We start from the raw sequence: 12,639 nt of genomic DNA on the forward strand, positions 1-12,639 counted from the left end.
TTTATCTATGTTCTGTTCTGATATATGATAGGAGGGAGTTCCAGGTCGAGGGTGCCGTGACAGAAAAGATGGAAGCACGGCGGGTACTGATAATTATTTATTTTTATTTTTTTACTTGGTTCAATATTTTTTATTGAGTTTTTTGAAAAAATATAAGAAACAGTTCAAGTACATGGTATCAAAATATAAAACTTACTGAACTTAAAAAAACATTTAGAATAACAAATATTCAGTTACATTGAGCAATGAAGAATTGAATCGTTTTAAAAGATCTAAAGTACCAGGACTGTTCATGAAAAAATAATAAAAGAAAAGATAAGAGGAAAGAGAAATTGAAGGAAGAAAGAAAAAGAATAAAATGAGGAAAAAGATGAAGGTAAAGAAAAAGAAGAGGAAGAGGAAGAAGAAGAAGAGAGGAGTGTCTATGAAATAGATTGAACATATGAGTCTAGGAATTTCCAGGGTGATTTACATTGTATCAAATTTTTGGAAAGTCGAATTATATTTTTCTTTTCATAAGCATATGATTCAAATTTATGATACATGCTCAAAGAATTCCACCAGAAGGTATAGTTTAGTAATGAAGAGGACTTCCAATTTTTCAAGATGTGCATAAGAAAGAGGGACATAGAGAGGATTCTATGGAATTAGGAGTCACATAAATCTGAAGCTTTTTTTTCCTCCTTGATATTGTGCAGATTGCAGTGTGGCTTGGCTAACTGTCAATGCCTGTCCAGTAACATTTTCAATATCACAAGGTTATGTGGTATGTTTATTTTTCATAATATAATTGGAATCTTTTGTTGTTATTTCTTGAAACACTGCACCTTTCACATAAGGTATATAGAGTCATTTCTTAGACATCAGTTTTTCAATTTGGATGGTATTTCACTATGCATGCTATCATTAATTTTCTTTCTTGTTATTATATTGGCCTAAAGGGTACACAAACTTTGTGTGTGTGGGAGTGGGGGGGAGGGTTAATGTTGTTTATTAGTTCAATAGGTTTAATTCAACATTACCCCACAAACTTCCCATCATACTTGAATATTTTACACCACCATTTAGTAAATTAGGCATTTTTCAGTTTATGTTTAATCGTGTTTTTAAACCACTGTTATATTACATTAGTCTTTAGTAATAGTCTTTGCATTTCTTTGATTTAAATTTTGTATTGCCTTCAATAAATGTTGAAGCTGAACTTATCAAATCAAGCCGGCCCCCTGACTCAAGTTTTGCTTATGGACACTTCATCAGGAGGAGTAAAACACAATCAAATGGCCACTAATGCACTCTCACCTTCAACATACACAAACTTAATCCATAAATCTCAAACTTGTTCAAAATGCCTCATTATTAGCTACCGCTGACAACGGAGCTAGCAAACCATAGACTGATCTGTCTCTGCTGTGGGACTCAATAACTCGAGTCGGGGGGCCGGCTCGATTTGATAAGATCAGCTTCAACAGTCACTAGCAAGGCAAAACGATGGAATTATATTGCCGCCGTGGATATTAAGATGAGTTACATTTATTTATTTATTTATATTGAGTATTTTTTGTTAATAATTATCTTTAATTACAGGCGGCTGGGACATTGGTTGCCATGATGGTCCCTTCGGCAACCCTTGCTGTGTTTGTGTAACACTTGGCACTGGGTATTGGGTCTGAGCACTTCACATTACATATATATATATGCTAGGAATGATGAAGAAGGGGATCACAAACAGATCGGAGAGGGTTATCATGCCACTGTACTGGGTCATGGTACGCCCTCACCTGGAATACTGTGTCCAGCACTGGTTGCTGTACATGAAGAAGGACAAGATACTACTCGAAATTGTCCAGAGAATAGCGACTAAAATGGTTAAGGGGCTGGAGGAGTTGCCATACAGTGAGAGATTGGAGAAACTGGGCCTCTTCTCCCTTGAAAAGAGGAGACTGAGAGGGGACTTGATCGAAACATTCAAAATACTGAAGGGAATAGACTTAGTAGAGAAAGACAGACTGTTCACCCTCTCCAAGGTAGGGAGAATGAGAGGACACTCTCTATAGTTGAAAGGGGATAGATTCCGTACAAACGTAAGGAAATTCTTCTTCACCCAGAGAGTGATGGAAAACTGGAACGCTCTTCCGGAGTCTGATATAGGGGAAAACACCCTCCAGGGATTCAAGACAAAGTTGGACAAGTTCCTGCTAAATTTGATTGTATGCAGGTGAGGCTGGACTCATTTAGAGCACTGGTCTTTGACCTGAGGGCCGCCGCGTGAGTGGACTGCAGGGCAGGATGGACCACTGGTCTGACCCAGCAGCGGCATTTCTTATGTCCTTATGTTCTTATTGTATATAAATCACAGATAATAATGGTGAATTCCCGATATATTGAGTTCATAAAAAGTTACAACCATCAACATCTTGTTATTAGACTATCTGAAGGACAGAATGAGAATTGTGAGCCAAGGTTCATTCCTTCTGTTTCTTACTTCACATGCCTCCTTGAGAGAAAATCATGTAAAGAATTTGGAAATTGATTGTCAGATGTGTTTTGTTATTCAGCAGGGTTGAGTCAACACTGTGCCCAATTAATTCGCTGATCTCTTCACAGACAAACTGGGGAGTCCCACTGGAAATGGATTAATTAGTTACATCAATCAGACTGAAAGCATGCAATAATCAATTCATGTAGAGGCTTAATCTCAATGCATGAAATAAATGTAATGTTTCACAAGATGTTTTAGAATCTGTGGTTTCCCAAATAGGCATATATTACTTTGATGGAAAAAAAAACAGATGGAAACTTAAATCTGTGACAAGGACACAACTAACAAAACTCCGGAAACATATTGATATATTCTGTAATACTTAAAAGTAACTGTTGTCAACAAATCAGTCAATGCAGATTTGGCTTAGACATATAACATTGATGATGAGCTTGACCGGTGAGCTTGACCTCGGTCCCGGGAAATATGATGGAAGCGCTGATTAATGACAGCATCTGGGAACACATCGAAAACACTGGGCAGCTAAAGCCGAGCCAGCATGGCTTCTGCAAGGGCAGGTTATGCCTCACAAACTTATTATACTTCTTTGAGAGGGTAAACAGCCAGGTGGATAAAGGGGAATCTATAGACATCATTTACCTTGACTTCCAAAAAGCCTTCGACAAGGTACCACACGAAAGACTGCTAAGGAAGTTATGGAACCATGGGGTGCAAGGGGAGGTCCACCGATGGATCAAAAACTGGCTGGCGGATAGGAAACAGAGGGTTGGAGTAAAGGGCCATTACTCAGACTGGCAATGGGTCACGAGCGGAGTTCCGCAGGGGTCGGTGCTGGGACCACTCCTGTTCAATATATTTATTAACGACCTGGAGGCAGGAACAAAATGTGAGGTTATCAAATTTGCGGACGACACCTAACTATACAGCAGGGTTGAAAACACGGAGGACTGCAAAGATCTCCAAAAAGATCTGACAGTGCTGGAAGAGTGGGCCAAAAGTGGCAAATGAGCTTCAACATAGGGAAATGCAAGGTCATGCATGTAGGGAAAAAGAACCCGATGTTCACTTACAAAATGGGGGGATCACCGCTAGGGGTGAGTAACCTAGAAAGAGACCTGGGAGTGATGGTAGACACATCATTGAAGGCATCGGCGCAGTGCACCACAGCCTCAAGGAAGGCAAACAAATGTTGGGAATCATTAAGAAGGGTATCACGTCCAGGACGAAGGAAGTCATCCTGCCACTGTACCGTGCAATGGTGCGCCCGCACCTGGAGTATTGTGTCCAGTACTGGTCGCCGTACCTCAAGAAGGACATGGCGGTACTTGAAAGAGTCTAGAGAAGAGCAACTAAGCTAATAAAGGGTATGGAGGACCTCTCGTATACTGACAGACTGAAGAAGCTGGGGCTTTTCTCCCTGGAAAAGCGGAGACTTAGAGGGGACATGATAGAAACCTTCAAGATCATGAAGGGCATAGAAAGAGTAGACAGGGACAGATTTTTTAAATTATGGGGAACCACAAGTACAAGGGGGCACTCAGAGAAATTGAAAGGGGGAAGGTTTAGAACAAATGCCAGGAAGTTCTTTTTCACCCAGAGGGTGGTAGATATATGGAACGTGCTACCGGAGGATTTGATAAGCAGGAGCACGCTACAGGGCTTCAAAGAAGGATTGGATAGGTACTTAGGGTTGCAATTTGATTAAAATTTTCATTGTGATTAATCATGTGATTGAAGGTATGTTGTCTATTTTTTTCCCACTGCAGTTCTTTGTGACTCTAGACTTAACCCTCCATTAACCAGAGTCATGAGGAGCTGCAGCGGGATAAAAATAAACAAAAAACATACCTTTATTTATGTAATTAATTGAACAATTAATCACTATTACAAATTTTAATCAAAGTGTAGCCCTAAATTAATGAAAGATAAATGTAAAATACAAATTGACAAATTACAGTTTACACTATATTAAAATATGATATACTGCCAAGTAAGTGGATTTAGGCAATAAAATATAGTGGATAGTGGATTTAGGCAATAAAATATAGTGGATTTAGGCAATAAAATATAAAAACATAAGCTAAAATAGAACTCCATAAATTATAAAGGACAGACCTTTTCATCCATTTTAAGAAATATGTCCAAAATTACAAATGAAGGGGGAATTCATCAATGAGTGTTAACCTCCTCTTTTATCAAGCTGTGCTGCTAAGCAATGCAAGCTAAATATGGAGTCGCCCATTCCATTCCTATGGATGTTTTAGCGTTTAGCACATGCTAATTGTTAGTGCATGCTAATGCATTTAATGCACACTAAATCGTTTAATGACCATTGGTGAATTCCCCCTAGAGCAGACTCCGTCCAAGGGAATCACATGCCTTCCTTTCTGTACCCCCCTCCCCTCTGCCAAAGCCGACCTGGAAGGCTTCCCTCTGATGTCAGAGCTGATGTCGGATGAAAGCCTTCCATGTCAGCGGGGGATCCCAGTTACTTCCTTCAGGGCCATCTAGCTGGGCTGCTCCTTCCTGTCTTCAGCCACACAGGGATGCGGGCAGTGGCTCTTGTATGCTGCACGTGGCTGACCTGGAAGTTTTCTCTCCAACGTCAGAGATGACATCAGAGGGAAGGCGTATAAGAGCCGCTGCCAGTGTCCTCTGTGGCTAAAGGTAGGAAGGAGCAGCCCAGCTGGACAGCCTGAAGAGAGCACGTGCGTCCCTGGAGTGACCAAGTAAGAGGGAGAGGGGACATGATAGTGGGACAAAGGGTGAAAGGAGAGGGGGAAGGAGTGTGTTGCGACATTGGAGGGGCACAAATGTGGGACAAAAGCTGGAAGACAGGGAGGGGGCATGAACTTGGGACACAGAGTGAAGGGAGGGGGTACTAACTTGGGACATAGGAGAGAGGGAGGAAATAGAAAGGCACAATTATGTGAGTGAGAGGGAAAGAGATGGTGCACATGGGGAAAGGAAGAAAGAGGAAAAATGGGCAGAGAGAGAGGAGTAATGTAGAGATGCATGGGGAAAAGAAGGATGAGAGGGAGAAATGTTGGATAAGGTGGTGGACAGGGAATAAAGGGATAGATTGAAGTAGATGCAAGAGGGAGGAATGTTGGACATAGTGATGGAGGGAGAGATGTGGCATGGTGCTGGAGAGGGGTGATAGAAGGAGAAATGGGCATGGGGCTGGTGGGAAGTGGTGAAAAATGCTGCACATGATCTGGGAGATGAGAGAGGGAAAAATGTTGGATGTGGCAGTAGAGGGGTGGGAAAGATGCACTCTAGATCTCTCTCTCTTTCCCCACTCCCTTTGCATCAAGGGAAGGAATGAGAGAAAGACAGATGGACAATGAGAGAGAGAGTGGGAGAAATGTTGGCAATAGGGGTGGAGGAGAGAGGAAGAAAAGTTGGACTCATGGAGGGACAGAGAGAGATGTTGGTTGGGGAAGAGAATGAGGTCCAGAAGAGAGGAAGCGTGCAGGAGGCAGAAAGAAAGAAATATTGGATGCACAGTCAGAATGAAGTACAACCAGAGACTCATGAAATCACCAGGCAACAAAGGTAGGAAAATGATTTTATTTTCAATTTAGTGATGGAAATGTGTCAGTTTTGAGAATTTATACCTGCTTTCTAAATTTTACACTATATTTGTCTATTTTTCTATAGTTGTTACTTAGGTGACATTGCATATTTTAAAGTCATCTGCCTTGACCTCTTTGGAAAAAAATCCCCCCATAAGTAATATAAATGATAATTAGCATTTTCAATGCTTACAGTGTGCTTTGTGGTTTTTTAAAAAAATTTTGTGGTTACCATTATCCTATATAATAAAATGCTAAGCGTGCATGTGCACTCTTACCCCTTATTCCCTGATCTGTCGGGCTGTGGCAGGTAAGAGTACGCATGCGCACATCTAAGGACCGGCGACAGGTAACATGCCGTGACTCCCTCTCCCCCCCCCCGCCGACCCTACCCGGCACACCAGTAACATGCCGTGACTCCCCCACCCTCCGCCGACCCTACCCGGCACACCAGAAACCCCCGTTGACCCTCCCAGCCGACCCACCGCGAGACGAACACAAGCCTCCCGGCTCCAGCAGCGTCCGAGGCAGAGTAAACACGCTGCTTCGCGTCCTTCTACTGGCCTAATTTCCTCTGCTGCATCCTTGATGACATCATCATAGACGCGGCAGAGGAAATTAGGCCAGTAGAAGACCGCGAGCAGCGTGTTTACTGTACCTCAAACACTACTGGAGCTGGGAGATTTGTCGGCCGTCTAGCGGTGGGAGAGTCGGCTGGAAGGGTCAACGGGGTTTTCAGGTGTGCCGGGTAGAGTCGGCATGGGGGGAGGGCTTAAATGGATACATGCTGCTGAAGGGGATGGAAGGCAGGCAGGCAGGCTGGCATCGGGGGGGGGGTGTTAAATGGAAATATGCTGCTCAGGGGGATTGGAGGCAGGCAGGCTGGCATCGGGGGGGGTGTTAAATGGAAACATGCTGCTCAGGGGGATGGAAGGCAGGCAGGCAGGCTGGCATTGGGGGTGGGGGTGGGACAAAGTCTGAAAGATAATGATGGGGACATAGGAAGGAGGCATTGGGGGCACTAAGGACATAGAAAGGGGCACTGAGGGCACTAAGGACATAGGATGCACTGAGGGCACTAAGCAAGACAGAGACACTGGGGGCACTAAGGACATGGGAAGGAGGCACTGGGGGCATTAAGGACACAGTACGCTGGCACTGGGGCACTAAGGTAAGGACGTAGGAAGAGGTACTAAGGACATGGGAAGGAAGGACTAGAGAACATAGGAAGGGGCACTAAGGACATAGGAAGGAGGCACTGAGAGCACTAAGGACATAGGGAGAGACACAGACAGAAAAAATGACAGACAGACAGGCAGCGTGCAAGGAGAGAGAGACAAAGAAAAAAACAAACAAACAGACAGACATCTACTCTAGCACCCATTAATGTAATGGGCTTAAAGACTAGTGTATTAATAAGATTATATTGTGTGTTTATGAAAAATGAATGGAAGAAATTGCATTACAAACAATGCTATTATTATGGGTTGGGGTCTGGGGCGGAGGGTCTGGATCAGAGCTTAGGCGGGGGTACTCGGTTGATATTTGTTAGACTTAGGGGGTACTTGGATTGAAGAAGTTCTCACTTAAGAGTCTGTTACCCTTCAAGCACTCACCTCCCTAGCACTCTCTTGAATTCACCTGGTTTTGCTGCTTGCTGTTTGTCTGTAAGTGTTTATGCTATCGTCTTAATATTATTGTATTTTCTCCTTGCAGACTGACAGCAATTTCTCTCTGACTTGCATCTGCAAAGCGGCGGCACTACAGATCCCATCCACTCTTACTATCAGCTGGTACATGCTCTACATAATTTCCTTGCTTGAGGCACATGCTACTTCTCACTTAAAATGCATTGGGAGGGGGAAGGCCCATAATTCTCAGTACGCGGAACTGCAGGCAGGAGGGAGTGGGCTTCCCGCCTGCTGATTTTGCATTGGAAGGTGTGGGGGTGTTGGGTGATGTGGGGAGGGTGGTATTGCCTCATGACAGGTGATGTGGGAGTGTGAGGGTATTGCCTGACATTGGGGGTGTCGGTGATGTGGGGGGTGTTGTCTGATGTCGGAGGTGTTGGGTGATGGGGGTCCATGAATGTTGGGGGATGTGGGGGATGTTGAGGGGTGGGGAATGTTGAGGAGGTTGGGGGGAGGAGTGTAGGGCTCCAGCTGATCCTGGCAGAGGGAATCCCCATCAGCTGAGCCAACAGGAATCCCTGAAACCAGCTCAGCCGATGGGGATTTCTCAGCCGCGATCAGACAAGGTAGTTGGGTACGTCTACAAAACTTGCTTTTGTGCATTTTTTACATGGTCGTTTTTATTTTTGAAAATGGGCAAAAAAGGTAGACTTCCTAACGACTAAAATTTATACATAGGTCATTTAAAAAAAATAAAAGATAGATGTCTGACAGCTTAGAAAAAGGAAATTTTTTCTCCTAGGTTTCTGGATATCCTGCCCAAAAAGACCAACCTTAGACTTAAACGTCCTATCAAAAATGGCCTTCATAGTCCAGTGATTTTCCACTCTTTTAATTCTGTTGGAAAAATATGGAACGAAAAAAGTGGAAAATCTCTGGACTAAGGGGCTCATAATAATAATTCTAAAAAACGTCCAAAACATGGCCTAAATCGGTACTTGGACGATCAAAAAGTCAGATCGTCCAAGTACCAATAATCAAAGCTGGTTTTAGACGTATCTAAAACCAGCTTAGGCCTTTCCTCTGCCTCTAAATGCTTAGAGCAAAAAGAGGCGTTTTTAGAGAAGGGGAAAGGGCGGGAGAAGGGCAGGAGGTGGGCCGACCTAGTCTTAGTCTTACAGCAAGTATAACCAAGTTGAGCAGGTTGCCCAGTTGGAACATATACGTTTCGACATAGACCAAGTAAAAACAGGTATAAGTTCCGAAAAGAGATTAATCATTTCCCCGGCCGCAATCGCGATCCTCCCCCTGAACTGCCGCGGTTCGTGGCAGTTTGGGGGATCATGATCATGGCAGGAAAGATAGCAAATCTCTCCTGCCGCGATCCTCCTCTCACCTCCAAACCAATACCGGCAGGAGGGAGCACAACCCCTCCTGCCATAGCGTGAGCCCCGTGACCCCCCCACCCCCCTTAAAATATGGATAGGAGTGATCCCAGGCCCTCCTGCCCATGGTGACCCCCCCTTAAAATAGGGGCAGGAGGGATCCCAGGCCCTCCTGCCCACGGCGGCCTCCCACCCCCATTAAAATATGGGAAGGATGGATCCCAGGCCCTCCTGCCCATGGCAACCCCTGCACCCCCATTAAAATACGGGCAGGAGGGATATCATGCCTTCCTGCCCATGACACACCCTCCCATGACCACCCCTGAACCCACGATCAGCCACCCAAACCCTCGATCACCCCATACCTCGCAACCCCTTGACATCCCCGTGACCTCCAACACCCCACCTCACCCCGACACCCCCGCTTACTTATAGTCAGTTGGACGGACGGGTCCCAAACACGACCATATGGAAGGCCCGTCATCCTCCGAATGGCAGCCCTTAGGCCTGATTGAGCCAACCGTAATTGGCCCAGTTGCCTTAGGTCCCTCCTATGGCTGGGGCCTTAGGAACATGGGGCCAACCCAGCCCATATGCATAAGGACCCACCCACAGGAGGGGCCTAAGGCAACTGGGCCAATTCCGGTTGACCCAGGTGCCTAAGGCCCGTCCTTTGGGCAGGGCCTTAGGGCCTCTCCCAATCGGGATCTAAGGCCCATCATTCAGAGGATGGTGGGCCTGCCAGGCATACGGGGATTGGGACCCATCTGTCTAACCAACTGACTGTAAGTAAGAGGGGTGTCGGGCGTAAAGAGGGTGTTGGAGGTGAGGGGGGGTGTTGGCTGGTCATGGGTTTAAGGGTGCTGATTGGAGGTTCGGTGGCAGTCTTAGAGGGATGCATCGTGGGCAGGAGGGCCTGTGATCCTTCCTGCCCATATTTTAAGGGGGTTGGGGGGGTCGGGGGGGGGGGGTAGAAGGACCTGGGACCCCTCCTGCACCTATTTTAAGGGGGTTTTCATGGGCAGGGGGCCCTGTGATCCCTCCTGCCCATATTTTAGGGGGGGTTGAGGGTCACGGGGCTTGCACCTCAACAGGAGGGATTGGGCTCCCTCCTGCCGGTATTGGTTCAGGGGTGGGGGTGGATCACAATTGCAGCAGGAGAGATTGGGCATCTCTCCTGCCGCGATCATGATCAACCCTCATCTGAACTGCCACGAACCGTGGCAGGAGAGACTGGGGCATCTCTTCTGCCGTGGGTCGCGTCAGTTCGGGTGAGGGTGTGGGATTGCAGCAGGGGAGATGATCCATCTTTCCTGCCGCAATCATTGGGGGGGGGGGTGGATTTTGTAACCGTCGTTGTTTTTGGCTGCTCCAACTTTTTTGGTTGGGGTAAGAACTTTTCAGTGGCCCTTCATAATCTGTGCTGGTGTAAATGTCCATGATTTCATTTTAGCCATTATTTCTGCAGTTTTTCTGTGACATATTTACAAAAGACACATACAGCAGAATTTTGGAAAACACATCCAACTCTGAATATGGATGTCCAAATCGTTGTATTTTACAATACATTAAAAAAAACGTTGTTCTAAAATACATTTAAAAAAATGGAAGCCCAAGTGCTGACTACATCCAGCATGAACTTCAGTTTTACAAACTGAAATATCTAAACTATGAACAGGACAAAACAAAGGATGTGGAGGGCTTTGGGGCAGAAGAGGACATATTATAAATTAGCTACCAAAACACCCACTTGGAGGAGTAGCATAATGGTTAGAACATCTAGCTATAAACCAGAGCAGAGCTCCAGAGTTTTCTAGTTCAAATCATACTGTAAATTGGGGGGGGGGGGGTATGTTTAAATTGTGAGCCCTCCAGGAAAAAGAAAACACTTACTGCGACCTCCCTTACACAAGGGGTGTCAAAGTCCCCCCTCGAGGGACACAATCCAGTCAGGTTTTCCCCAATGAATATGCATGAGATCTATTTGCATGCACTGCTTTCATTGTATGCTAATAGATCTCATGCATATTCATTGGGGAAATCCTGAAAATCTGACTGGATTGCGGCCCTTTAGGAGGGACTTTGACATCCCTGCCTTACACCATTTAGAGGGGAACTGCTGAATAAGAGCACATTTCTGTAACCCAGATGTGCCAAGTACCAGATCTATTACAAATATCCACCTTTTTGAACATGGATGTCAAGTGGCCCCATCTTAGTCACTCCCCCCCCTAAAAAAAAAAAAAACCATGCCCAAAGCATGCCTCTTTGTCATATTCTGGCTTTATAAAATTGGCATTTGGATATCCATGCAATATGGATATCTGCATGCTGGTTTTCAGATATCCAAAACACAAATAGTGCTATTAAAGTAAGCACTATTGGTACCTATGCATATTTATACACAGTCCATGCTGCTGAACTGAGTAAGCCACTGACTCCTTCACTGCTCAGGCAGCACTGCCAGCTATTCCACGGATCCACAATTTTAGGGGGGGGGGGCTGCATCCAAAGCTAGGAGGACCCAGGCTCCCAAGCCCCCCACCCCATGGCTGTGCCACTGCCATTCTCTGGTGATAACTTAATATGCCATAACTGATGCACATAAGCACAGTCTTAAATTCTTCCAAATGTATTAAATACAAATACATAGGAAGCAATTCTACTTGAATTCAGACTTTCATACTCAGTTTTATATATCACACATTTCCCTCGGGGCAATCAAATGTATTATAAATATGCATGGCAGCAATAGTAGCCTCCAGAAACTCATGATTGGAATTTATTTCTGCAATATTTTAAGGCTGAATATTTTGTTGAGAAGTGAGAAAAATATGAAACAGTTTGTTTTCTTGATCCAGGTAATTCTAGTACGGTAATATTTCTTATGTTTGCTATTATGAATGGAGAAGTAGACCAATTTTTAGAGTAGATGCTGAGAACCAGGGAAGCTAGGGTTCAAATCCTTCAACCACAGATGCTCTTTGTGATTTTGAGCAAGTCATTTCATCCTTCATTTAGGGGTCAATATTCAATATAGTTAAAGCTAGGTACTTGTGTCCTGGATTGGCCACTACTGATAGTAGGATACCGAGCTAGATGGGCCATTGGTCTACCCCAGTATAGTTATTATTATGCACTTATGTTATAAAGTAGACAGGAGAGAGTCTATTTAGACCACGTTTAATATTCCATACATGGATATTTACTGTCATTTAATTGAACATTGCCACTAAAAATTAGGTGTGACCCCCTTACAGGGCAGATCTGGAATAGAACTTAAAGAAATGCAGGCAATAGCCATATTAATTTCTAGCATTTGCATACCTAACTAGACAGCATGCATAAAAAGCAATCCCATCTTTGCCCATTTAAATATGTGGATATTGGCACTGAATATTGGCTGGCACTTTCTCATAGGGGGCTCTTGAAAAAACTTGACAAGCTGAAGTTAGGACCCAATGTGGTGAATTTGATTAGAAACTGGTTGACAGACAGATGCCAGAGGGTGGTGGTTGATGGAATTCACTTGGAGGAAGGAAAGG

This window comes from Geotrypetes seraphini, chromosome 3 (assembly GCF_902459505.1).
Source record: "Geotrypetes seraphini chromosome 3, aGeoSer1.1, whole genome shotgun sequence".
NCBI classification, from domain to species: Eukaryota; Metazoa; Chordata; class Amphibia; order Gymnophiona; family Dermophiidae; genus Geotrypetes; species Geotrypetes seraphini.